Source organism: Desmodus rotundus, chromosome 2 (genome assembly GCF_022682495.2).
Source record: "Desmodus rotundus isolate HL8 chromosome 2, HLdesRot8A.1, whole genome shotgun sequence".
Taxonomy (NCBI): domain Eukaryota; kingdom Metazoa; phylum Chordata; class Mammalia; order Chiroptera; family Phyllostomidae; genus Desmodus; species Desmodus rotundus.
Window position 1 is genome coordinate 47122952 of NC_071388.1, and position 25478 is coordinate 47148429.

Sequence of the window (25478 nt, forward strand, 5' to 3'; positions counted from 1 at the left end):
ATGTATTATCAAGTTACCGTGAATCTGGACTATCTATTGTGAGCTGGGTTCTCAGACAGCCACCAAAAAAGTCAGATGGGCCCAGCCATAATCACTAAAAATTGGAAATGGCATACATGGGAGTGAGTCTGAGCAAGACACCTGATAAACTGCATGACCACCTAGCCCACGCTTCCATGCCACTCACACAGTTGCACCAGTGACACTGCTGTGGCTTGCACCTACGATCACGTGGAGGATCCTGAATAAGGAGGAAAAAAGCCCCACACTTGGATTACAAATGGATTAGCTTGCTTTCGGAGTACCAAAAAAAAAAAAAAAAAAGTCAAAAATAGGTGGTGCTTCATTATAACCAGATTCAAGGATAGCCCTGAAAGACAGTTCAGACGAAAAATATCCCCAGTGCATGGGTCTGAGCAATAAAAATTGCTATGCCTTTTATGACTAAATGAGTGAATATACATAGCTCCCTGAGTAGTGGCCAATGGCCTATTTGTCTGGGGGAAAATAAGAATATTGGGGAAAAAGCCCTGGCTGGTGTGGCTCTGTGGATTGAGTGCCACTGTGCAAACCAAAATGTCTCCAGTTCAATTTCCAGTCAGGGCACATGCCTGGGTTGTGGTCCAGGTCCCCAGTTGGGGGTGTGTGAGAGGTAACTAACTGATTACGGTTCTCTCACACATGGATGTTTCTCTCCCTTTCTTTCTCCCTCCCTTCCCCTCTCTTTAAAAATAGAGAAAAATCTTAAAAAATTTATTTAAAAAAGAATATTGGGGAACAAAGATCTAGAGTATGGATTTGAAGCATAGACTGGCCATATAGGAGTGGACACAAAATATGAATACTTTTGCATCACATGTTAATGCCCACCAGACAGTCTAAAGAAGCACTGAGCAAATAAGTAGACAAACTAACTTTGTCAACTGAAGTTAGGCAATCTTTGCCATTGATCACTCCAGAATTGGTACAAGGCACATGAACAGAGTGGCCATGGTAGCCAAGATAAAATCTATACATAGGCTCAACAGCACAGACTCATACTTAACAAAGCTGACTTAGCTACTGCTGCCTCTGAATATTTAATGTCAGCAAGAGACACCAACACTGATTCCTTAGAATAGCATTTTTCCTCCAGAAGACCAATTGCTCATTAGTGGCAAGTTGACTACTTTGGGCCCCTTCTATATTGGAAGTGCCAGCAACTTGTCTTACAAAGAAAGGTATGTATCTTTTTTTTTCTTTTTAAATATATTTATTGATTATGCTATTACAGTTGTCCCATTTCCCCCCCCACTCCACTCCATCCTGCCCACCCCTCCCTCCCACATTCCCCCCCTATAGTTCATGTCCATGGGTCATACTTATAAGTTCTTTGGCTTCTACATTTCCTACACTATTTTTACCCTCCCCCTGTCTATTTTCCACCTATCATCTATGCTACTTATTCTCTGTACCTTTCCCCCCCTCTCCCCCTCCCACTCCCCTATTGACAACCCTCCATGTGATCTCCATCTCTATGGTTCTGTTCCTGTTCTAGTTGTTTGCCTAGTTTGCTCTTGTTTTTGTTTTTGGTGTGGTCGTTAATAACTGTGAGTTTGCTGTCATTTTTACTGTTCCTATTTTTGATCTTCTTTTTCTTAGGTAACTCCCTTTAACATTTCATATAATAAGGGCTTGGTGATGATGAACTTCTTTAACTTGACCTTATCTGAAAAGCACTTTATCTTCCCTTCCATTCTAAGTGATAGCTTTGCTGGATACAGTAATCTTGGATGTAGGTCCTTGTGTTTAATCTTGGGTAATGTAATTATGATGTGCCTTGGTGTGTTCCTCCTTGGGTCCAGCTTCTTTGGGACTCTCTGAGCTTCCTGGACTTCCTGGAAGTCTATTTCCTTTGCCAGATTAGGGAAGTTCTCCTTCCTTATTTGTTCAAATAAGTTTTCAATTTTTTGTTCTTCCTCTTCTCCTTCTGGCACCCCTATAATTCGGATGTTGGAATGTTTCAAGATGTCCTGGAGGTTCCTAAGCCTCTCCTCATTTTTCTGAATTCTTGTTTCTTCATTCTTTTCTGGTTGGATGTTTCTTTCTTCCTTCTGGTCCACACCATTGATTTGAGTCCCAGTTTCCTTCTCATCACTATTGGTTCCCTGTACATTTTCCTTTGTTTCTCTTAGCATAGGCTTCATTTTTTTATCTGTTTTTCGAACAGAAAGGTATGTATCTTAAACATGGATTTACTTTTTAAATATTATTGTTCAATTACAGTTGTCCTCATTTCCCCCACATTCCTCTCCCCTGCCCTGCCCACCCCCACCTCCCACATTCAATCCTCCTCCACCCATTGTTTTTGTCCATGGGTCCTTTATACATGTTCCTAGATGACCCTTCCTCTTCTTTCCCCTGTTATTCCCCTCAGCCCTCCCCTCTGGTTACTGTCAAGCATGCATTTCTTTCGCTATATGCCAAATCTCAGCTGGCTCCACTATCCCTACTACCATAAAGTCACATGCCCTCCAATTACAAATATAGGTTGTTGAAATTATTTACTTGAATAATTATGTATACTGAATAATTTTATATACTTATCTTACTTAATTCTTAAACTAAATCTCTAATATAGTTTCTGATAATTTCTCTATTTCACGACTGAGGAAACTGAGGCTATAAGAAGCTGAAAATTTGCCCAAGATTATTTGCTAGAAATTGCTACAGCAATAATTCAGTCCCAGTAGTCTAACTCCAGAATTTTTGTATTTAACCATCATGGCAATTATTTTGATTGTAATTATTAATTTATACATTTTTGAATCATAGGAGGATTTAAGTCATTGTTACTAGCTAGTACAGAGTCTAGCACATGGTACTCCCAACAGGTTTACTGAATTTATAAAGAAAGAGAAAAGGAAAGGGGGTGGGGCTTGCCTTGGGCAGAGGTAGTTGATTTCTGGACTTTATGGGGTGAAGTAGTAGTTAAGGTGCCATGACTTGGAAATTTTAGCTTCTAATTTCATTGAAGAAACAAACAACACATTAAATAGTACCATAGTTACCCCTTATGTATTTCTTTATAATATGATGTTCTAGTTACCCATTACTGAGCAACAAATTATCTCAGAGTTATGTGACTTAAAACTACTTGATTATATCTCATGATTTTGTGGGTCAGGAATTCTGAAATAGGCTTAGCCGAGCAATATTTCTGATCCACGTGTCATGAACTGAAGTCATCTAATCGTCTTTAACTGGCAGATGAGTGGTCTAGAGTTCTTTCAACAGCTTCATTTACATGTCTCATGCCTTGGTGGTGACGGCTGACAGGCTAGAATTTGTTGGGATTGTTAACAAGCTCACCCACACGTGGCCTTACCAGCATGGCAACTTCAGGATAGCTGATCTTTTTCATGACAGCTCAGGGCTCCAAGAGAAAATGCTCCAGGAGACCCAGTGGCAAAAGTTCTTGTGAACTAGCCTTACAAGTCCCAGAATATCACTTCTGCCAAATGTATTGGCCAGGCAAGTTACTAAGGCTAGGCCAGGCTCAAGGAGAGAAGAATTAGTGTCCATCTTTCAGGGCATAAAGTAGTAATAAGTATTTTATGGCCATTTTTAAATAACTACACTTGATTTTATACCAGGAAAAATTTTTGCTTAACTCCTTATTGGCTGTTTCGTTCAGGTCTCACCATCGGACAATCATTGGCTGCTTGTGTGGGGAGACAACAGGAAAATCTTCTTATATAGTCCTAAAGTTATATGCTTCTTAGGAAAGAAGACAAATTTTCCGCCCTTTCATTGTGGTGCTAATTGAGTTTCTAATATGCGCAGAGTGCTGTCTGGAGGCAGTTAGGCAGAGCTGCAGCAGGGAGGCCAGATGTGTGAGCTGGGCACTTAACCTCCCTGACCTTTGATTTTCTTTTTTTTCATAATATATTTATTGATTATGCTATTACAGTTGTCCCATTTCCCGCCGCCCTCAATCCACTCCATCCTGCCCACCCCCTCCCTCCCACATTCCCCCCCTATAGTTCATGTCCATGGGTCATACTTATAAGTTCTTTGGCTTCTACATTTCCTACACTATTTTTACCCTCCCCCTGTCTGTTTTCCACCTATCATCTATGCTACTTATTCTCTGTACCTTTCCCCCACCTCCCCCTCCCACTCCCCTATTGACAACCCTCCATGTGATCTCCATCTCTATTGTTCTGTTCCTGTTCTAGTTGTTTGCCTAGTTTGCTCTTGTTTTTGTTTTAGGTGTGGTCGTTAATAACTGTGAGTTTGCTGTCATTTTTACTGTTCATATTTTTGATCTCCTTTTTCTTAGATAAGTCCCTTTAACATTTCATATAATAAGGGCTTGGTGATGATGAACTCCTTTAACTTGACCTTATCTGAGAAGCACTTTATCTTCCCTTCCATTCTAAGTGATAGCTTTGCTGGATACAGTAATCTTGGATGTAGGTCCTTGCCTTTCATGACTTGGAATACTTCTTGCCAGCCCCTTCTTGCCTGTAAGGTCTCTTTGGAGAAATCAGCTGACAGTCTTATGGGAAGTCCTTTGTAGGTAACTGTCTCCTTTTCTCTTGCTGCTTCTAAGATTCTCTCCTGTTTAATCTCAGGTAATATAATTATGATGTGCCTTGGTGTGGTCCTCCTTGGGTCCAGCTTCTTTGGGACTCTCTGAGCTTCCTGGACTTCCTGGAAGTCTATTTCCTTTGCCAGATTAGGGAAGTTCTCCTTCCTTATTTGTTCAAATAAGTTTTCAATTTTTTGTTCTTCCTCTTCTCCTTCTGGCACCCCTATAATTCGGATGTTGGAATGTTTCAAGATGTCCTGGAGGTTCCTAAGCCTCTCCTCATTTTTCTGAATTCTTGTTTCTTCATTCTTTTCTGGTTGGATGTTTCTTTCTTCCTTCTGGTCCACACCATTGATTTGAGTCCCAGTTTCCTTCTCATCACTATTGGTTCCCTGTACATTTTCCTTTGTTTCTCTTAGCATAGGCTTCATTTTTTCATCTGGTTTTCGAACAAATTCAACCAATTCTGTGAGCGTCTTGATAACCAGTGTTTTGAATTGTGCATCTGATAGGTTGGCTATCTCTTCCTCGCTTAGTTGTATTTTTTCTGGAGCTTTGAAGTGTTCTGTCATTTGGGCCTTTTTTTTTTTTTTTTTTGGTCTTGGCGCTTCTGTTACTTAAAGGGGCGGAGCCTTAGGTGTTCCCCGGGGCGGGCGGGGTAATGCTGGTCGCTGTGCTATGATGCTGTACGTGGGGGAGGGGCCGAGAGGGAGCAATGGCGCCTGCTCCACTCTCCACCAGACCTCAATCTTCCACTCTGCTACCCACAATCAAACTGGGCCCCTCTGGTGCTGGTTCCTGAGTGGGTGGGCTTGTGTACGCCCTAGGCCCCTGTGGGTCTCTCCAAGGACCTCTCCTGTGAGGCTGGGATTCCCTCCTGCTGCCGCCCGCCCCAACCCCCATGGGCGTTTTCAATCAGAGGTTTGAGGCTTTATTCCCCCCCCCCCCCCCCCCCCCCCGCACTGGAGGGTTGCGAGGTCTGCTTCGCTCCCCGCCATTTGTCCAGTTTATCTATGCGCGAGTGTTGGGCTTCAGGGTGCTACCCGCCGCTCTGCCTGCCCTGTTCTCCGCCACTCTGAGTCCAGCCCTCTTGGTTTATCTGTGTGTGAAATGTGGGGTTGCAGGGTCTGCTAGTGCTCGGACTGCCTGCCCCGTTCGTCCCACACTCCGCCAGTCTTGGTCCCGCTATGGCCACGCAAGTCCTCTCTGCCCTGGCTGCCCATCTCCACCCCTCCTACTAGTCTGGATGAATGTTTATTTTTTATTTCCTTGGTGTCGGACTTCCTTGCTGTTCGATTTTCTGTCAGTTCTGGTTGTGCGAGGAGGCGCAGTGTGTCTACCTACGCCGCCATATTGGTTCTCCTGATTTTCTTATCTGTACAAAAAGGGACAGTAATGCCTGCCCAAAGTTTGAAAGTTCGTATTAGGATCCAAAAGTATTATTAATGCATGGAATAATCTTATACATTATAAAATACTTTTTAAAAAGCAGCCTTTATTAATGTGCCTATTAAGTCAAGAAAATAAGACACAATCAAAGTGGGATATAATACAATTGCACACAAAAATTAATATAGGATATGGTGGCTGCTTTAAACTAGCATGAACCAAAATCCTGTCATTTCACAGGAGAGAAAGATTGTATCTGATTACAACAGCAGGGGAAGCTTTATTATTAATATTCCATGATTCTGCTAACTTAACTATGCAGGAACCTAGTGGGTGATGTCACACGAAAATTCAAGGAAGTCAAAAAGTCTCTTTAGTTCAGGCATAACTGAGTTTTCTGGACGATGTTGCACTGGGCAAAATAGTGTGGCTTCTGGAAATACATCTGGACAACTCAGCACTGTTATTAGATTTGGCCTGTGTCTTTAATGCTAATAATAAGGCCTGCAAAATAATCTGATAAAGAAAGTGAAGGTATGGAAGATTTCATCAGAGTGGGCTGCACCCATGGCCTCTGGGAATTTTTGTCCTGTGGTTCAAGGCCCTGTGTGCCTATCTGGGAATCAAAAGGCCCATTGCCTCCGTCATCTTCCCAGTTCCACATGGCAAAGGACCATGTTTCCTGCACTAAACACACCTTGCTGCAGTGAATTGACTCAGATGTGGTATTTTAATTGGCGTTAAACAGAATTATTATTTAATTAAAGCAGAGGCCAATTAATTTTCTGAGTCATTGTTTGTACAGAAGATGCTATATTCCAGTCAAAACCAATTTAGATGAATAACATCAAATACTCAATTTGGTGCCTTCAGGAGGTCTATTTTGTTTATTTACTCTTTATCCAAATGGATACCTTTATTGGGAATAATTTAAGATAGGGTATTTAGATACATTAGATGTTACAGTGGGAGGGGAATTTACAGAACTCCTCCAGCTTTGACATTTTATAGATGGGAAAACTGAGACCCAGGGAATAAAAAGTAGTTATCTAAGATCACAGACTGAGGCAGGGCTAGGCCAGTCCTGGGACCAATGGCTCCTGACTCTCAATCTAGTGCTCATTCCTCTCTGCTGCAAAATGTCAGCTTTCTGAAAGAGGACATATGACATACCAGAACTAGAGGTAATCTCACACACTATCTGCCCACTGACCCCATTTCACTGCTGGAGAAACTGAGGACCAGCAAAAGAAAAGATTTGTCATGATCACACAGCTGAGCCAGGATGAGAGCCCCAATTCACCTTCTAGTAATCTGTCTACTGTAGCATGGTCTCTAAGAGTAAGACCCAGAGGGTGGATTGCCCTGTTGTGTTGAAGAATGTGGCCTGTAGAACCATTTTTGTGATTACTGTACATTCCAAAATTAAGACTTTGGAAAAAATCTCTTTTCCATGGGAAAAAAAAAGTCAAGTGATGTATAAGGAAGACCATAATCTTCTCTAGGTTTAGCATTCTGCCTACAATAAGTCAGTAAAGGATAACTACAATGATTCCTGAAAGACCTGGAATGCAATAGATTAGGAAAGGCTATAGCTCTAGAACATAATGGCTATTCATTAAGCATGGGGTAGCTGAAGAATCTCTATAGTCAGAGGGAGAAGAATTTGAATTCAGGCTCTTGTAATTACTGACTTTCTGGCATTCTGAGCTTCAATTTCCTCCTTTGAAAATTGTCATTATAGTGCCAACTCCACACATTACTATAAGAACAAAATGAGGCAAGGGTATAAATCACTTGCGTGATGCCTGGCAAGTAGTAGGTACCCAAGCATAAATTCTAGTTTCCATATTGCCTCAAAGCATACAGCAAAAGATGCTTCTCAATCCCCTTTTTAATAGAGGTCAAGGGCCCCAGCACTCCTAGTGAGTTTTCAGTTCTCTGCAACTTTGCCAAATATGTTAGACAGGTAGAAAAAACTATGTTTGATGCCTTCTGTTCTGTTACACTCTTTGTCTGGAATATCTTCATCCACATGCAGTTCTCTGGACTTTGTTATAAGGGCCTGGCTCCTGAAAAGTCCGTGTATGTGTCTCAATCCTAATTTAGATTGTCATTTGTTTTTTCGGACTAAACAAGACCAAGAAGCTAATGGTGCTCTACGGTTGAAAGCTCTGAGGCCTATTTCTATCTCTTCCACAGAGGAATGCAGGCCAGTGTTCTCCTGTGAAGGCCAGAGAGAAGCCGGCAGTTTGTTCTTTTGTCTTGAATGCAGCTGGAGTGAAGAACTCCACCCTTACCTGAAATGGTTGCCTTCATGCGGTACAACCCTTAGCGGTGAGTTATCGGTTATGCATCATCTCCAGCCATGCCCTGGGGAAGGAAAGGCCACTGCCAAGTTACTCCTTCAGGAGCACGTGCGTGACTCTTCTGCACTGCATATGAGGGTGAGATGTGGGTGGCTGGGTGTGTGGTGAAGGGAGGTAGGTGAAATCAGTCAGCAACTGTTGCATCAAGAGTTTTATGGGTTTTCCTATACCCAGACCTCCCAAAATTGGGGTTGCTGAATTGTCTGGGCTTATTTCAAAGATCAGTCTGAATCTGTAGATCTCAGCCAAGGGCTTAGGGGACATCATAACTGCTGTGCCAGGGAAAACAGCCCTTAATGAACTTCAGGGATAACCCCATGAGGAAACAGGACTCTTCCTCAAAAGGCCTCAGGGTGATTGCAAAATTCAGGGAATGGTGGGGGGTGAAGAGTGAGCTGTGGATCAATCTAGAGACAAGTAAGGACAAGGCTAGAACAAATAAAGAACTCCTCTGGAGAAGAGTTTAACTCCTTAGACACAGGCTTTGAGAGCCAGGGAGGAACACGGCTATTCCCATGGGATAAGGCTGTCCAGTTTGATGGCCCAGAGCAGCTCTACCAGGAAGAGTTCCTGTAGATGAGGCAAGACTAGAGCACATGGGTTCCTGGAAGGGGAGGCAGCTGTCTCTGATCTAGTGGGAGATCTCACGTGTTCTTTAGTACCCATGCTAAACAGAAGCATCGAATTTTTCCCAAGGACAAAAACCAAGAAGGGTTCACTTTAGCAACAAAACAAAGTAGAACAGTCATGAGTCTTGGCATTAGAAAGGATCTTTTGAATCTCAGTTCTTCTCTAACCAGGGAGTGACTTTTAGTAAGTCACTAAATCCTTAGCTTCCATTTTCCTCAGCTATAAATGAAAGAGAATAACGTCCACCACAGGGTGTTGTTGTGAGGGTCAAATGAGGTGAGCTATATAAACAAGCACTCTAGAAAGAACTGCTCATGACAGATTAGTTTCTCCTCCTTACTTAGCTAATATAATTTTTTAAACTTTTTTATTGTTTATTAATATTAAAACGTGGCTGAGTTGAAGGAAGAGAGGGAGTAGAAATACCGAAGTTACAGAAAATGAAAAGAACTTCCTCTAAGAAATGCTTAAATGTCCTTTCCTCTGGGGCAAAGGGAATGTTGGGTGGAATTAATAACTTGTCAGCTTTTTCCTTTGTGCCAGGTGTTTTGCATGTATTATCTCATTTGATCTGCACAAAAAATCTTTTGATGGATGCACCCATTCCTGTTTTACTGATTAGGAAACTGAACTTCAGAAAAATCCAGTCACTTACCCAAAATTGCACAATTAGCAAGTGGAGAAGCTATGACTCTTAAACCCAAGCAATTTTCGCTACACTGCCTTAAGCAGTTCACAGATCTTTTGGAGATGACAAAGCAAAGATATGTAATGTAGTGGTCTAAGAAATTGCAAAGGAGTGGGGGGAGAGGGACTGATTCAGTAAGTTTCCGGAGGAAATTTGATGTGGGTTTTGAAGAGTATATAGGATTTGGGTTAGTGCAAAAAAGTGGAAATATATTCCAGACCTGGGAAAAAGAATAGACAAAGGCTCAGAAATAGTAAGACACAGAGAATGTTCAGATGATTGTGTCTGAATGCCTACTAAGTATCTCAATTCCTGGAGTAACTTTCCTGATGGCTTTCAAAGTCCTTAATCCTTTTTCTGTTTTTATGAGATGACAGCCTGGGTCACACTTAGAACAGCAAACCCTAGGATCTCAGAGGTCAGTGAGGAGATGGCTTACAATGCTTCTTGGACAATCTAAGGAATTGTGAGGGGCCCCTATGGATGCTGCCTTAGAAGCCTTGGGGGGAAGAAAGATCCCATCCCTACTGTAACTCAGGTACATTTAAAAAATAACTTATTTTAATTATTTATTACTTTTAGGGAATATTTTTAGTTTCAAAACCACTGATCTAAGTATAAATCCCTGTCTTTTGTAAAAGGAAAAATAAGCCAAGAGAAAAAAAGTAATTTGCTTAAAGTTATAAAACTGTTCATGGAAAGCACAAACTAAAACTCTAATCTAGGTAGGATCCTTCCTCCTACTTAGATGAACCTCGTCTTAAGACTCCAGCAAATCCATATCTCAAGGTACCATCTTGCTGCAAGGTCAATTTTTATATTTAAAGGACTTACTGAACTGGGATGTTCATCAGATGCCTGAATTGCCAACAATACATCCCCAGCTAGAGACTCTCATTTTCAACTTTTTTCTATTGTCTGAGGTGTCCTATTCTGTAGTTAGATGGTTCATATGACTTATAAAGTACTCCCTTATATTGAAATTTATTTTGTATAGCAACAAAGGGCATCGAAGGAGATGGGTGTAAAAAAGGGGAACAAGAAAGTGAGAGTTCCCCCTGCCAAAATAGAAATCCGGCCAAATGCTTTTTGGTTCTTAACTGTTTTTGATGAGTCAAACTGATCCATCAACTCATTTAAGATATGAGAATTTGAAGGTTTTACTTCATCCTTACTATCCAAATTTCAGTCCACCTATGCTAATGAGAATAATAATGTGGCCACCTGAAAATTATTTCACATCCCATAATTATCATCTTCTCTCTAAATCAATTTTGTGACTCAAGGTCCTTCTTGGGGAGAAAATTTCAAGGATTCTCATTTCATAGAATTTGCTTGCTGTCTTAAATATTCTAGGGGCTATCAAGGGCAAGGGTTAAAATGTGGGTTTACAAGGTAGGATTAAGAATTCTATTAGGTAGAAATTGTAGCGATGCATATTATACTTTAACCTAAAGAGAAGAATTCTATTAGACTCAGTGCTATGTGTAAATCGAGTTGGTTGCCTTGTGAAGAGGTGAGTTCCCTAGCAAAGAAAATGCTCAGACAAAATCTAGATTTCTCTTCAAATGGCTATGGAGGATTCTGCATCAGAATTGGAAAAAAAAAATTTGGTGACATTTCCTATAAAGTCCTTGTTAATCTGATATTCCAAAACTCTATGAGGTTAGAATAATGAGAAAGCAAGATAGAATATTTTCATATATTTAATACCAATAAACATATACTTCTTACCTTTTAAGCGCTGTACCATCGTGGTAGCGAAATTCTAAACTCAAAAACATCCCCTAGTATATTCTCTCTGAAGAATTACAGGCAAAATGCCCAATCTTGCCAGACCAGCAGGAATATTCTGGTCATACCAGATAATGCTCTTAGGTTTTTCTCCTTCCAATTTCCCAAAAGTGTTGGAACAAATGGCAGGAGTACCAGAGTGGAAAAGAGCTGAATTTCACATGGGTTTGTTTTTCAGTAGCTTAATGCTACACAATTTTTCTCTTACTCATTACATGTCTGAAATGAGTGAGTGAAAGCTGTGGTCATCATAGGAACTCAGGCATGAAGACCTACGGAGGCCACGTTTTGATACTTCCTTCCATGATTGCAAAGGCAAGAGAAAAATAACATTCTGACTCATGCCCTGGGTCTTGAAAGTTCTGTCCAGATTCTGAGATGATGGCAGAGGTATCACACCTCTTAGTTTTGTAATTCTGTTTTTTTTAATTTCCCTAGGGGATTAATTGATAAGTATCCCAGACTGAATACTGTTCATATTTCAAGAGAAATAATATCAAAAAAATGTGTTTCCTGGGGTGAGGGGTAAATTCAGACAACTGTAATTGAACAAAAATAAAGTAATTTTAAAAAGAGAGAGAGATAAAAAGTGGGATTCTACATTACTAGGAAATAATGTATCAACTTACAAAGTGCCCAGAGTGAATTAAACAAAAGGATGATCTGCCTAAAAAAAAAAAGGAAAGAAAAAAAAAGTGTTTCCTTTTGTGACTCAGAACCATAAAATGGCATCAGCCAGAATTTACATTTTTTATTCTCCCAACTCTCAGAAATGGGAGAAGGACAGTTGATTTTTTTCCATATGTTTTCAGTCATGGATTTTGGATCCTAGAAACTTAGATCTGGAAGGATCTTTATAAGATCATCAACCTGCTCATTTTGTAAGTGTGGCAACTGAGGCTCAGCAAAAAAAGACTGCTGAGCAGCATGGGAGTCAGCAGTGAAGCCTCCTTGACTTCATGAAATGCTATTCCCAAGGCTCTTTCTAAAACATTTGTTATCCATGCCTATGTTCCCATGGCGGGGAAGAAATAGAAAGCATTCTACCTAGTGTGTGTGTGCAGGAAGTAGCTGAGATCAGTCAGGTGAGGCATGAATATACAGTTTTCCTCTAGACCTCCTTTTTTCCCCCCCCTTACAATGGGTTGGGATAAATAGCTAAAGAATAGATGGACATCAGACACTTGACTTAGAGGGATATATGACCATTAAATGTAGAAGAGATCAGAAAAAAAAAAAAAAAAAGCCAAGGGGAGAGGACAAGCTAACAAAACCACAAAATACTGGGGTCAGTTCTATTGACTGTGCCTGCCGATGGTAGCTGTGCACAACAGTATTTTGCCATGTGCATACATGCAGCTTAATTGGAACATTGTCACTGAGCTAAATGACACTGGAAGCATGCTTTGCATGTTTATGAGCTATTGTCAATGCTGCCAACTTGATTATAAAAGAGCTTTGTTCCAAAGGCTTTGTTAATTGAGGTATCACTGTAATGTTACAGATGGCTTATAAAAGATACTGATGAAATTGGAGAGTACTGAGATGCCTGGCTTATCACCCACCAAGCTCTTCAAATCTTACAGCTGGGGTCATTAAACTCCATCTGTGAGGTGAGACTGTCCTAAAGGCTGGGGCCAAAACCCATTCACTTTTACATGTATTTATTCATTCATCCATCTATTCACCCATTCATTCAACAAGCACAAGCATACTTATGTTAGAAACTCAGCTGTGTCCACTAATGGACAGGACAGTCTTAAAAGGGCGTATGTTAAATTTGACCCAACCCTTTCCACATTATTCCTGTTAGCAATACACTGATATCTTGATGCCAGTGTACCTACCCCTTTATCAGATATGTATATATATACATATATATACATATCTGATAAAGGACAAATATATATGGTGAAATGTCCTCAATGCCTCAATACCTCCAGATATTATTGTTAACAATTAAATGCTTAATAAAGTAAATATGGATTTTCCTTATTTCCATTTTACTGATATTTCTAAAGATATAAGAAGGAAAATATAATAAAAGAAGAGGAAGGAAGAAGCTTATATTCTCCTTCAGGTTTTGGTATTTGGTATTGTTATTTGTTGTCAATGCAATAAATATGTATTTATTTTTCTTTATGTAATGACATTCCTTGGCTTTTAATATAGGTTGTAAAAAAATGCTTCAGCACTTTAGATTTTAAAAACCTTTATAAAAAGTCTCATAAATATTTTATTTAAAATTACTATATTATTAAAAGTTACTTTTTTGTGTAAGTAACATATATGTTCTCTTTTTTCTTTTTGGATGATGAGCTTTACATATTAGATAACATTTCCTTTTTTTCCATAGACTGCCTGGAAATTCAGATCCAAATATGATGCTTATTCACAGAGTCATATTAACCCATCTGGTTTATATGTTTGCTTACTTCATTTTTGCTTAATACTGATTTTTAAATTCCTATTTAGTAAACCAATTTCACAAGTGGCTTTTTTTCCTTTAGCTATCTCAAACTCTAATTAGATTGAAATTAAATAATATATGGATTATAAAATAAACATTTGTTTACATTTTTTAGATGTTATTTATTTATTGTTAGAGAGAGCGGAAGGGAAGGAGAAAGAAAGGGAGAGAAACATCAATGTGTGGTGGCCTCTCACATGCCCCCTACTGGGGACCTGGCCTGTAACCCAGGCATGTGCCCTGACTGGGAATCAAACCAGCAACCTTTTGGTTTGCAGGCTGGTGCTCAGTCCACTGAGCCAAACCAGCCAAGGCTGTTTACATATTTAAAGGTGTCTAATAAACTTTGGATTTCAACCATTATAGAATAGTTTGTAATACACTAAAGACATATATAACTACTAAAATATGTGTATTTCATATTTATATATAAAACATATATTTGAAGGCATTTGAAAGCAAATAATGCAGGCAAGACCTGAGGACTATAAACCCAGAAAGGGTTTTAAAAGCACAAGTATAAAACTTCAGATTCACCTGGCATTTTCCCTGGAAGAACATTCTAATTTGCCTGGCAGGGTAGCTGGGCATGTGTGGTGATAAGCCCAAGCAGAAAGCAGTAGCCCAGGTGGAGGAGTCAGAAATGAAAGTTTATGGTTACCAGAATGTCTAGGATTTAAGGTAAAAAATTATACAGAAGTGAATATCTTACAACTAAACTCCAACATATAGTTTAAATATTTTGTTGGAGTTATTAACCAACTCCAAAGCTGGGTATGTACAGAACTAGAAATCCCGAAGAAAGAAAGAGCTTGGAGACGAAGGTCATGCTCAAAGACCAAAATAATCATCCATTGTTGGGGACACAGAATTGGAGCTCAGATCCTACCAAGGTGGAGGAACCTTGGTAAATACTCAGGTTTTCAGGTGAGACCCCAGAAAAGACCATGACTAAGAAGAAGGGCTGTGCATTAAGAGTAAGGGCTATGCTTTCAAAGTATGGGCAAAGCTGAAATAAACCTGACCTAACAAACTCCAAAACAGTCCTTGGCAGGATCAAGGTGATGTGCAGATACTTTATCTTCCGGCTTGAGAAAAATCTTAATCCTCTTTCAAGGAAGATAACATTATTTAGAATCTCTAAATGTTTCCCCCCAAATACCTGACATCAAATTAAAAATTATAAAACAAGGTAAAAACAATCAAATGACCCAGATTTTAGAGCAAAAGAAAAGGTAGAACCATAATGTAGTTATTGAACAGGGAATTATAAATGACTGGAATTAATATATAAGAAAATAGATAAAAATATAAATAGTTTTACCAGAAACTTAAAATTTATACAAAGTTAAACGGAAATTGTAGAACTGTAGAATACTAAACTGAACTTACAAACTTAATAGATAGGATTGGTAGCACATTGAAGATAAAACAACAGAAGACAAAGAGCTAAAGCACAGGTCTATATAAAATATCTAGCATGAAGCACCAAAGGAAAAAATGCACAAAATAAAGCATCTAAGAAACATATTAAGACACAATTTTTAAAAATATAACACATAATTGGAACACAGAAGAAGAGGAGAGGAATAGAAGGGTTGGGAAGGAAGAGAAAGAAGGAAACGGAAGCAGTATTGAAAGAAATTCTAGCTATTTTTTAAAACAAGTGAAAGACATGAAACCACAGAATGTAAAAAGCTTTATGAAGCTCAGTCTGAATAAACCAAAAAGAATATCTAATTTACACAAGTGTAATCACAGGGCTTATAGTATATAAGTTTTTTCCACACTATGAAGCATTACATAGCACCCTGAGAGCAGGACATGAGCCTGGCTAATGAACAGCTGCGGCAATATCACTAGTAAAACACACGTCCACCTAAATTTTGTCTAGTGTGAAGCAGAGCACTAAACCTGAAATAGAATTCCAGAGCCTACCGAGAATGCTGATCTAGCCTGGCCTGTGGACTGAGGTATATTAAGTCAAAGGAACCTGAAAGACCATGTCCAGAGTAAAGCATCCATATGAATAGTCTAAACAGAGGTGGAAAGTAGACTTTTAGAGTTACTGCACTTATGGAGTGGAATCTGGAAGTCCCAGACTGAGCCAGCTCTTGGGAGACACCAAGACAAGGCAGGTCTTCCAGAGATTTCTAAGGTTTTGAGGCATAACTGCTAATGCTTTGTATGGAGTCTCATGACCAAGACCATGACAAAGCAGCAATTGAAGAGCTCAGACGGATTTGGATGATACCCCCTCTTATCTCTGGGTCCCTCTAGCTCTCTTACCTTCAGCTGTGCAGCCTTTCACTTTGTAACTTACTTCAACATTATATTCACCCTTTCATATCTCAGTTTTTCTCCCCCACCTTAATTTTAATCTTTGCATGTGTAATTATTTCATCGTTCAGATTCTGCTTTCTTAGTCTTTGTTCTTAGGATTTGCCCACATGCTTAACTCTGGACCAATTTCCAGCTGTGCCAGCTACTTCACAGCTTCAATCTCATACTTGTATCCATTTGGGCAAAGAAAGGTAATCAATAACCTAGAATTAAAGTCTCTATGAACTCTCTGGACCCATCAATTCCCATACTTTACCAGGGCCTTGAACTTACAATCACAGCCTGATTTCTGAGAGGTTCTCTGTTCTTCCTAACCTCATTTTGAAACTGAAGTATTATGAGAAAATAATGAATTAATAATCTTTCTTTCAAAAGTGAAAAAACACCTAAATGTAAATAACAGGAAGCCAAGACAGCAACAGCTGCAGCAGCAGTGACAGCAATAGTGACAGTGATGTTCAGTGAGGTCTGGCATCTTCTTTCTTAGGAGCTCTTTTTGAAGTTGCAGATTGAGGAGTTTGCCAAAGCCAAACCATTCATAGTTTCTGTGATGTTAATTTCTATTTTAAAGTTTGTTTCTTTCTTTCCAGAAAAGTTTTCTGTCTCCAGGGATGCAGAGCAAGCCTCCCTGTCAGTCTCTTTGGTAGCTGGCTTTGTCATTGTCTATGTAAAATAGTGGATTTTGAACGTGTTTAATCGACTTCATATTTCATTTGTTTTTTCCTCTTGTCTTTTGAACAGATTTATTTTCCTCAACAATGATTTTATTTCCTTTGTTCAAATAAGCTTTCTGGGATCTTTTCTGTTACTATTGTTGAAGCAGGATGTTTTCTATTTCGGAAACAAATGGATAAGATACCATTCTGAAAACACATAATTGAGAAGTTGTAGCATGTCAAAGAGATGGAAACAATTCACTTGGAATCATAAGACCTTGTTTGAGAGTTAAATCTGTCATTTACTCTTGCATTGGAAAAAAATGCTCAGAAAACCCCAAACCCCGTAAGAGTTTGATAATACTTGTTTAATTGAATAAATATAAACAACCTATTTAGTACTGTTGGAGGAGGTGGTAGAAAAAATGAAAAAAGGGTCATGGTTTCTAAACCTATTCTACTCCTAATTTTCCATGCAACTTTAAGCAATATATTTAACCTCTCTAGGCTTCAGGGGCTTTTGGATTTTTTGTTGTTGTTTTTTAAATAAAACGAGAAGATGGACTGGGTTAAAAGTTAACACTTATTGGAAACTTACTACGTGTCAGATACCATTCTACGTGTATAATTCTTTATTGCACTAATCCTAAAGAAATGCAGTTCTGTTATTGTACTTATTCAGCTGTAATTTTCCTGAGATCAGCTAGTAAGTAGCAGAGGTGGAGGCGAATCAGGCAGTCCAGCTCCCAAGTCCATTCTCCTAGTTATGACACGCCATTGCCTCTTCGTACTTTCCCCCCACTTTAGATGCTCTCTAAGGCCTTTATTCTAATTAATGTCAGACGTAGGACTACTGAAACTTCTGTCAGGACAGTACTCTACTAGCTGAGAAAAACTTGCCTTTTAGGGACTTTCCAGAGGTAGGCCCAACAAGGGCTGCAAACACACATCTGCAGCATCTGGCAGTTGCACGTTAGTACTTAACCCTCCTATCAGCTTTGACTAAGTACTTCTGAGGTCACCACAAATACAATTTTTCTTGTATCAGCACATATATAAATTCAAATGTCCATTAGGAAGCATATACACCATCTGATACAGCTGTCTTTGCTATATAGAGAACCTAATTGAATCTCCAATCACTATAACATGTGATGATTTTTAACGTTGTGCTTCTATTTGTGATTTGAGATTTGCACTAGATGTTCAGTAAAAAGCTTCCACTTCCTTTTCTGCCTAGAATGTCAGTACTTGTTTCTGGTCCTATAGCTGATGTTTTAAACCTCCTTTCTTTTTAATGATTGTGCTCTTGGATTTGAACTTCAATCTTGTGAATAGCTAGAATTTATGCTTTTGTGAAAGTCCAGAAGTTTTTTGAGAGGGAAATAGGAAATTTCTAAGTTGTTATTTTTACCACCCTGGAAAAAGCCACATGCACTGATATTTTCTTCAGAAATACCCAAATCTAGCTTCCAGAAAGTATTTTCTCACATGTCCCACATGTCTAGTTGGAGTGAACTCAGATGCCAACCAAGGACAAGTGGTTTTCCTGGAGCCTGCTGGACACTTAAGCTCCTAATTTGCTGATTGCTTTTAAAACCATGAAAACATCTAAAGCTAAAGGTTCATTCAAAAATTCTGAATTTTACCACCTCATTCTATCAGATGACTATCCTATCTTTAAAATATTGAATGAGTAACGAGAAGAAGTTTAGTTGAATAGTTTTTCTTCATTCATGAGTAGTATTCATATACATATTAGTCAAGTTCAGAGATGAAGAGAGCATTATTCTCAAATTATGTTCATTTTCTGATAATGAGTAGATCAATTTCCCACATTCAGTGGCATTCTGGTAAATAATTAATACCTGGCTCTCAGAGAAGTAGGAGGATTTGTTGTGTATGTCAATTTTATACTCCCATTGTGGCCAACTTCAAGCTACCAATGTGAGCCACTGAACAGGTTAGAAACAGTTGCCTGGAATTTGCTTTTGTGTAGCAGTGTAGGTTGGCTCTGGCACCCCTCTGCTATTCCAGTGGGATTTGAATATCACTTTTAAATGGTGCAGGACAGTGATGCATGTGAAACAATGGGAAGTCATATCTGCAGTTAGGGTGTCAAGCCTTGTTCTGCCACTGACCAACTCTGTCACCTCAAAGAAAACCTTTAAACTCTCTGAATCTGTCCTCTCCATTGAAAACTAAGGACAATAACAGCTTTCTTGGAAGGTTCTCCGAAGGATTTTGGGAGATGCTGAAGTGATTGCTCTGGAGATCAATAAAATAAAGTAAAATAAGACAAAATTAAAAAATAAAATGACTACATTTTAAATGGTTTTTTGAAGGGGAGCAGAATAGGAAAAGAAGAAGATGTGTGAACAGGAAGTCACATATTATCGTGGCGTACGAAGACCTGGCCAAAAAGCGCATAATAACAGAAGAGAGTTATTAATGGATTGAACAAGCTCAGACACCCCAGGCCTGCTGAAATGATCAGTGCATCACAAACATTTTCCTGGTCTATTCAAACGCACCGTTGAAGGGAGAGTCCACAGGCCAAGAAAAAAGGGAGGCGCTCAGAGCAAGCCTGCCATGAAATCCCTCAGATCTTTTTATTTTTACTGGTAGGAGTTGTGAAATGCTTTTTGCATCTATAATTAGGGAATGAAGTGGAGCAGATGGCTACAGCGCAGTTATAATTAAAGTATAATGCACAGTAAAATCACCTTGTGCAGCCAGTGATGCATCCGTGCCAAAAAAATATTAATTCTCTTTAACTGTGCTTTTCAGCCTCTTCTTTGGGCTGCAAGAAATGGCTGTTTCATCACGACACTTATTTCAAACACTCTCTTTTTTATACCAGAAGTTCCATCCACTAACTCTGGATTGCCCTCTATTCAGTTATATTGCTTATAGAGTCTGCTATTTAATAAAGAACATTTTATTTTTAAAATGGAGGCACATGATTCTCTTTAATAGCACAGTACTATTATGCTGCAATAGATACCCTCCTGGGTTAAGAATTCATTTATATGCTTTTCAGCTGCACTAGTAATAAGCTCTGAGGAATAAACATCTGATGCAAAAGAAGAGCGCCTCTTTACCCAGGACTCAGTTGCTGGGAAGATGAGGATGAAAACCAGTTTTATAGGAGGACAGGCACACATGCTAACTTCTAAACTGCTTAGTTTTCTCATCCCTTCCACATAAGCAATAATGCAGCAGAGGAACCAGCGCTGGGCTACAAACAGATGGCTGGAGTGCGAAACCCAGCTTAGCTTCTAACCCCTGTGGATGGCTAGGCCAGTCACTGCCTTCCTCTTGGCCTTTCTTTTCTCGCCTGTACGCTATACAAGTTGGACTGGGTAATCAGTGTGGGCCTTTCAAGTTATGCTTTTCTCTTTCTTCTTCCTGAGTTTATCATAATACCTACTTCCTCTATAGAAAATATACTATCACTAAGTTCTTTGAGAGGAGCATGGAAAGGCAGAGGGTTTCTTCCTTTCAGAGTTTTGTTGTTGTTGTTGCTGGTTTGACACAGGAGGTGAAAGATAGGTGGCTGGTTCAAACTAACTACTGCTTTTCTTTTGCCAGGAACCATTGGGCACCCCATTTAAGCAACAGAGAGTCGCTTTGGAGGGGGGGTTTATTCCACTCTAGTTGTTATTGCCTTTATGGACAAAAGCCTCACATTCCTGAAGCACCAGGACTTTTACCTACTAAATACTAAACTACTTTTCCTTGCTACAGCAAAAGTGTGTACTTCAGTCAGTGACCCAGGACTTCAGCCCTTATCTGGAAAAGAAGATGCTTTTCTTTTTATTCTCCCATGAGAAAAACTAGACAAAAAGTAACAAGATATAAAACAAACAAAAACCTATCTTTCTCTTTCTAAGATCAGCCCCAACAGTTAACTTTTCAGCCAAATACCTACTGATAATTTACTTTAAACTAAATGGTCAGATACTGAATAAACAGGTTAATAGATCACTTGAAAAAATAAATGTATTTTTTAACATAGAATTAATAGAAAAGACAAAATTACTTTATTGTCATAGGGAAGCATTGTGCAAATGTTTTGGAGTCAGAGCCCTCAGTCTGAATTTCAAATATGCCACCTCATTGCAGTGTGACGTTGAACAAATTCATTCACTACTCTGAGTTTTCTCTTCCTCATCTACGAAACAGAAAAAATAAAAGATAGACTGCAAGGTGGATGAAAGAAGAACTAGTAAATATAATGCCTGGAAGGCAGGTACTCATTAAATTCTATCTACTGTTTAATTCTCATCTATTTGATAAGATTTTTTAATGTATTCTCACTCTTCTTCACCACCCACCCACCCCGCCCAAACCCTTACCCATGCAGCCAAATTGAGAGCCTTCCTGGTAAAAATTTAAAAGCAGAAGGAGGGCTAAAATTTTTCCACACTTTTTGGATGGGTAAAGGAGAAACCTACGCCTCTGCAATTTTCCTTTTTTGGATATTTAGCTGAATATAACCTCTAGGGAGATGCAAACAAGGTCTTGGCTGAAAGCATGATGGAATACAATTTCTAGACTTCCAAGGATCCCAAATTTAACCATGAGTTAGCAAGGTTTAGATTGCTTATGAGGGAGAAAAAAGATGGCATTAAGTTTGGGGAATGAGCCATTTAATTCGCCTATACATTATGTTGCTTCCTAGACAAAAAAAAAAAAAAAAAAAAGAGAGAGAGAGAATCCTTTATAGTCTGTAAACCTATTTGTGCAGCTTTTGCTTCCATTATCTCATTTGGACCACTAAAAATCTTAGGTTATAGATAGGTCAGAAGCTCATTTTAAATGTTTTATTTACCTGATAAGCAAAGAGAGTAAGTCATTTTTCTAAGCTACCCAGGAAGTAAGCAGAGGGGCTTTCCCTGAACACACGTCTCCTGACAAACTATTCCTACTGCATCACAGCAGTGACCAGATTCTAACGTTGTCTTCCTTCCCCAGTGACTCCCACTCAGGGTCTCAGAGCTTTCTGGTAGCTTGTTTCTCTTCCAGTGATATCAGTTGTTCTCACTGAAACCACACAGAGTGGAAAGAGAAAGGCATGTAACCTCCTGGGGGCTCGATACCCTATGAATGAAGTAAAAACAAAGTTCTTGCCTTGCCTACTGATGTTAAAGCCAAAAGTGAAATGTAGGCTCCTAATATTAGGCCACTGTTCATTCTAAGTCAATACTCCTTCATTTAAATTTGACGAGAAGTTTCATATCATTAGTCAATATTTTATTAGAAATATGTTTCTGTCAAAAACTTATCAATGCTCTTTGGAGAAAATGCAAGAGTATCTGAGTTACCCTTCAGAACATGAGAGCTAGATGCAGACCATGGAGTCCTGCTGGGCTGAGTCATGCGTGTCTTTCTCCATGCCCACAGGGGAAGGTCTGCCTCAACTAAAGAATTTACGTGTGTTATGCCACAATTTGCACGATTGTCTCCGTGCTAAATGAAGACAGAACAGAGTCTGATCTTCCAAAGCCAACTATAAATATTCATTCAATAAAATAAAGAAACATTAGAAAACCTCAAGTCTTTTTCTGACAATATCATGGGCTAGGAAACTGAATAAAATCTCATTAAAAACAACAAACTATCTTAGAAAAAAATAAATCTTATGTGGATCAATTAGTTAAAGAAAAAGCAAAAACAGAAAAATCCTTCAGACAAAGCAGAAGTGAAGGTAGGAAACCAGAAGTGTGACGGAGGCAAATTTCACTCTGAGGGTGTTTATTGACCAAGGTGAATTTCAGCTTTAGTTGTCATCGTTTCAAAGGGCGTAAAAAATAGGAGATAAAATATCTATTCAATTTTGAGGAGTCTTTATATCATCCTGACATTCACTGGGAATATCAAAGATTATACACAGCACAAAATATTGAAACAAAAATGAACATGTTCCTTCTCACCCCGATGACACTGAGGGAAATCAAAGGTCACAAACCTGCACACAGAGCGGAGGAAGGAAACAGCAGTGCTCCTAAGTTGGAACCTCAGGCTAGTTCCTAGGAAGTTTTCATCCTAAATTCATTCTACCTTATTGATCCCAACATGTCAAGATAAAAACTTAATTACATATCGACTGATAATTCCCATAGGCATCTGATAGAAGCAAATGTAAGTCCTTCCTAGAGAAATTCACCTTCATTCAAGACCTCAGAGAATTTCCACAAATAATACTGATTAAAATGAACAATTCATGCAAATACAGAGAACAGACTAATGGTTGTCAGAGGGTGGGAGTTTGAGGGGCTGGGTGGAAAAGGTGAAGGGGTTGGGAAGTACGAATTGGAAGTTACAGCAGAGGCACGGGGATGTAAAGCACAGCACAGGGAAGGCAGTCAATGATACTGTAATAACTATGTATGGTGCCAGGTGGGTACTTGAAATATCAGGAGGAACACTTTGTAAAGTATATGATTGTCTTACATGCCGTACGCCCAAAACTATTACAAAATAATATGAAATGTAAACTGTAATTGAGAAATAAAATTTCAAAAAATCTTAATATTCACACACTTGTATAATTGCCTCCCCTTCAGTGAGAAGGCTGGGCGTGATGATGTTCTGATGAAGAGAATACACCAAAAGTGCAAAATGTCATTTCCATGATTATGTGCGACTGTGGCAGTCTCGCCAGAACCCTCTCGCTCATGCCTCCTTGACTGACTTGCTTTGAGGAAGTAAGCTGTGATGTTTAAGAGGCTCATGTGGCAAGGAACTGAGTGTGATCTCCAGCCAACCACCAGTAAGAAACTGAGAACCTTAATCCTGCAGCCTTCAAGGAACTCAACCCAGAAAACTACCACATGAGTCCAGCCTTGAGATGTAGATACAGCCCTGGCTGAAACCTTGGTTGCAACCTTGTAAGAGTCTCAGAAATAGGGAACACAGTGAGGCTGTGCCTGGATTTCTGACACACAGAAACGTGGAATTAATAAAACTGTGTTGTTTTAAGCTGTTAAATTTTCAGGTAATTGTTTCAGAATAGATAATAAATACATTATTATATTTAAAGAAATGAAAGATGAGCCTGAAAAAGTACCAAATAAATCTTTCTACAAATAAAACTAATACAACAATGAAAAATACAGGGAAGGGCTTTGTAGCATATTGACACAGCAAATGAGAATTAAAAAAATAGAAGATAAATTTGAAATAATGACCCAAAATGCAATATAGAGGAACAAAGATGAAAAATGTAAAAAAGGAGGTGGGAGGAAAAAAATGGAGCACAGTCAATATTTTAAAAAACACAGGCTGATAAATTTCCAGAACTGATGAAAGACACCAACCCAAGTTTCAAGAACATTAGTGGAAACACCAGGGAATCTATCTAGAATGTGTAGTTGAGCTAATGTTAATATTTTTTAAAATCTTAACAAATGTACCATAGTTACGTAAGATTTTAACATCTGGGGAACCTGGGTAAGGGGTATATGGAAACTTCTATACTATCGTTTTGACTTTACTGTAAATCAACATTATTTCAAAATAAAAAGCTTATTTTAAAAAGTTCATCCAAAAGCAAAAACGTTATTCGTGTGAAAGTATTCATCTGTTTTTAAAGATATTTTTTTTCCTGACTGTGAAGATTAAAATAAATGTTCAAAACTTTATTATAGTAAAGTGCTGAGTGGAAGTATTTATTTGGAGTCAATAGACATGAAGTCCTAGTTCAACATGATCATCGTGACCATTGTGAGTACACTCAAATTTCTCCTAATATAACGTTACATGAGAAAGAATGGATGATAACAGTGTGTCCTGTTATGAGTATCTGTATATTCAAAAAGTCTTGAACATATATAAGTTTGTACGCCTTTAAACAAAGTCTAGAAGGGTGTGGCAAAACATAAAATAGTAGATAGCAGGATTATAATGTTTTTCACTTTATGTATTCATAGAGTTTTTCAGATGAACATAAAATCTTTTGAATGCCATATCAAATCTCTCTAACTCTTGATTCTCCTATTATTTTACTTGATGGTAAAGTTTAATGAAAGGCTAGCAAATATACCTGAAAACTTCATTTGACATCAGGAAAGAACAGTGGATTTGGGATAGTTAGCCCTTATAAAAGAGAAGGGAATGGTCCTAAAGTGCTTAAGATAGAAACAGCTCTCTTCACACAAATTCTTGGGATATGGGTTCATTAACTACTATCAGCTGGCCTTTCAGATAAAAAAAATTATGGATGTTATAATATTTAGTTTCTAATTTAAGGCATAGAAGAAATGTGTGTGTGTGTGTGTGTGTGTGTGTGTGTTAGGAGTAGTTGGTGTGAATACTTTTAAAATACCCTGAAAAATCTTGGGGAGAGACATTTATGTAAGTAAAACACCAAACAGTGTGAGTAGGGTCTCTGAGGAGCGTGTGGCAAGAGCAGTGGGGAGAGAACACTGCAAGAACTTCAGTTCATTAATGCTCATCCTGCCTCCTCTGCCATCAGAACACTAGAAATGAGTTTCCTTGTGATCCACCCTTCAGCTCAGGGGCCTGAATTCTTGTGCTTGTGGTAAGCCAGTGTTAC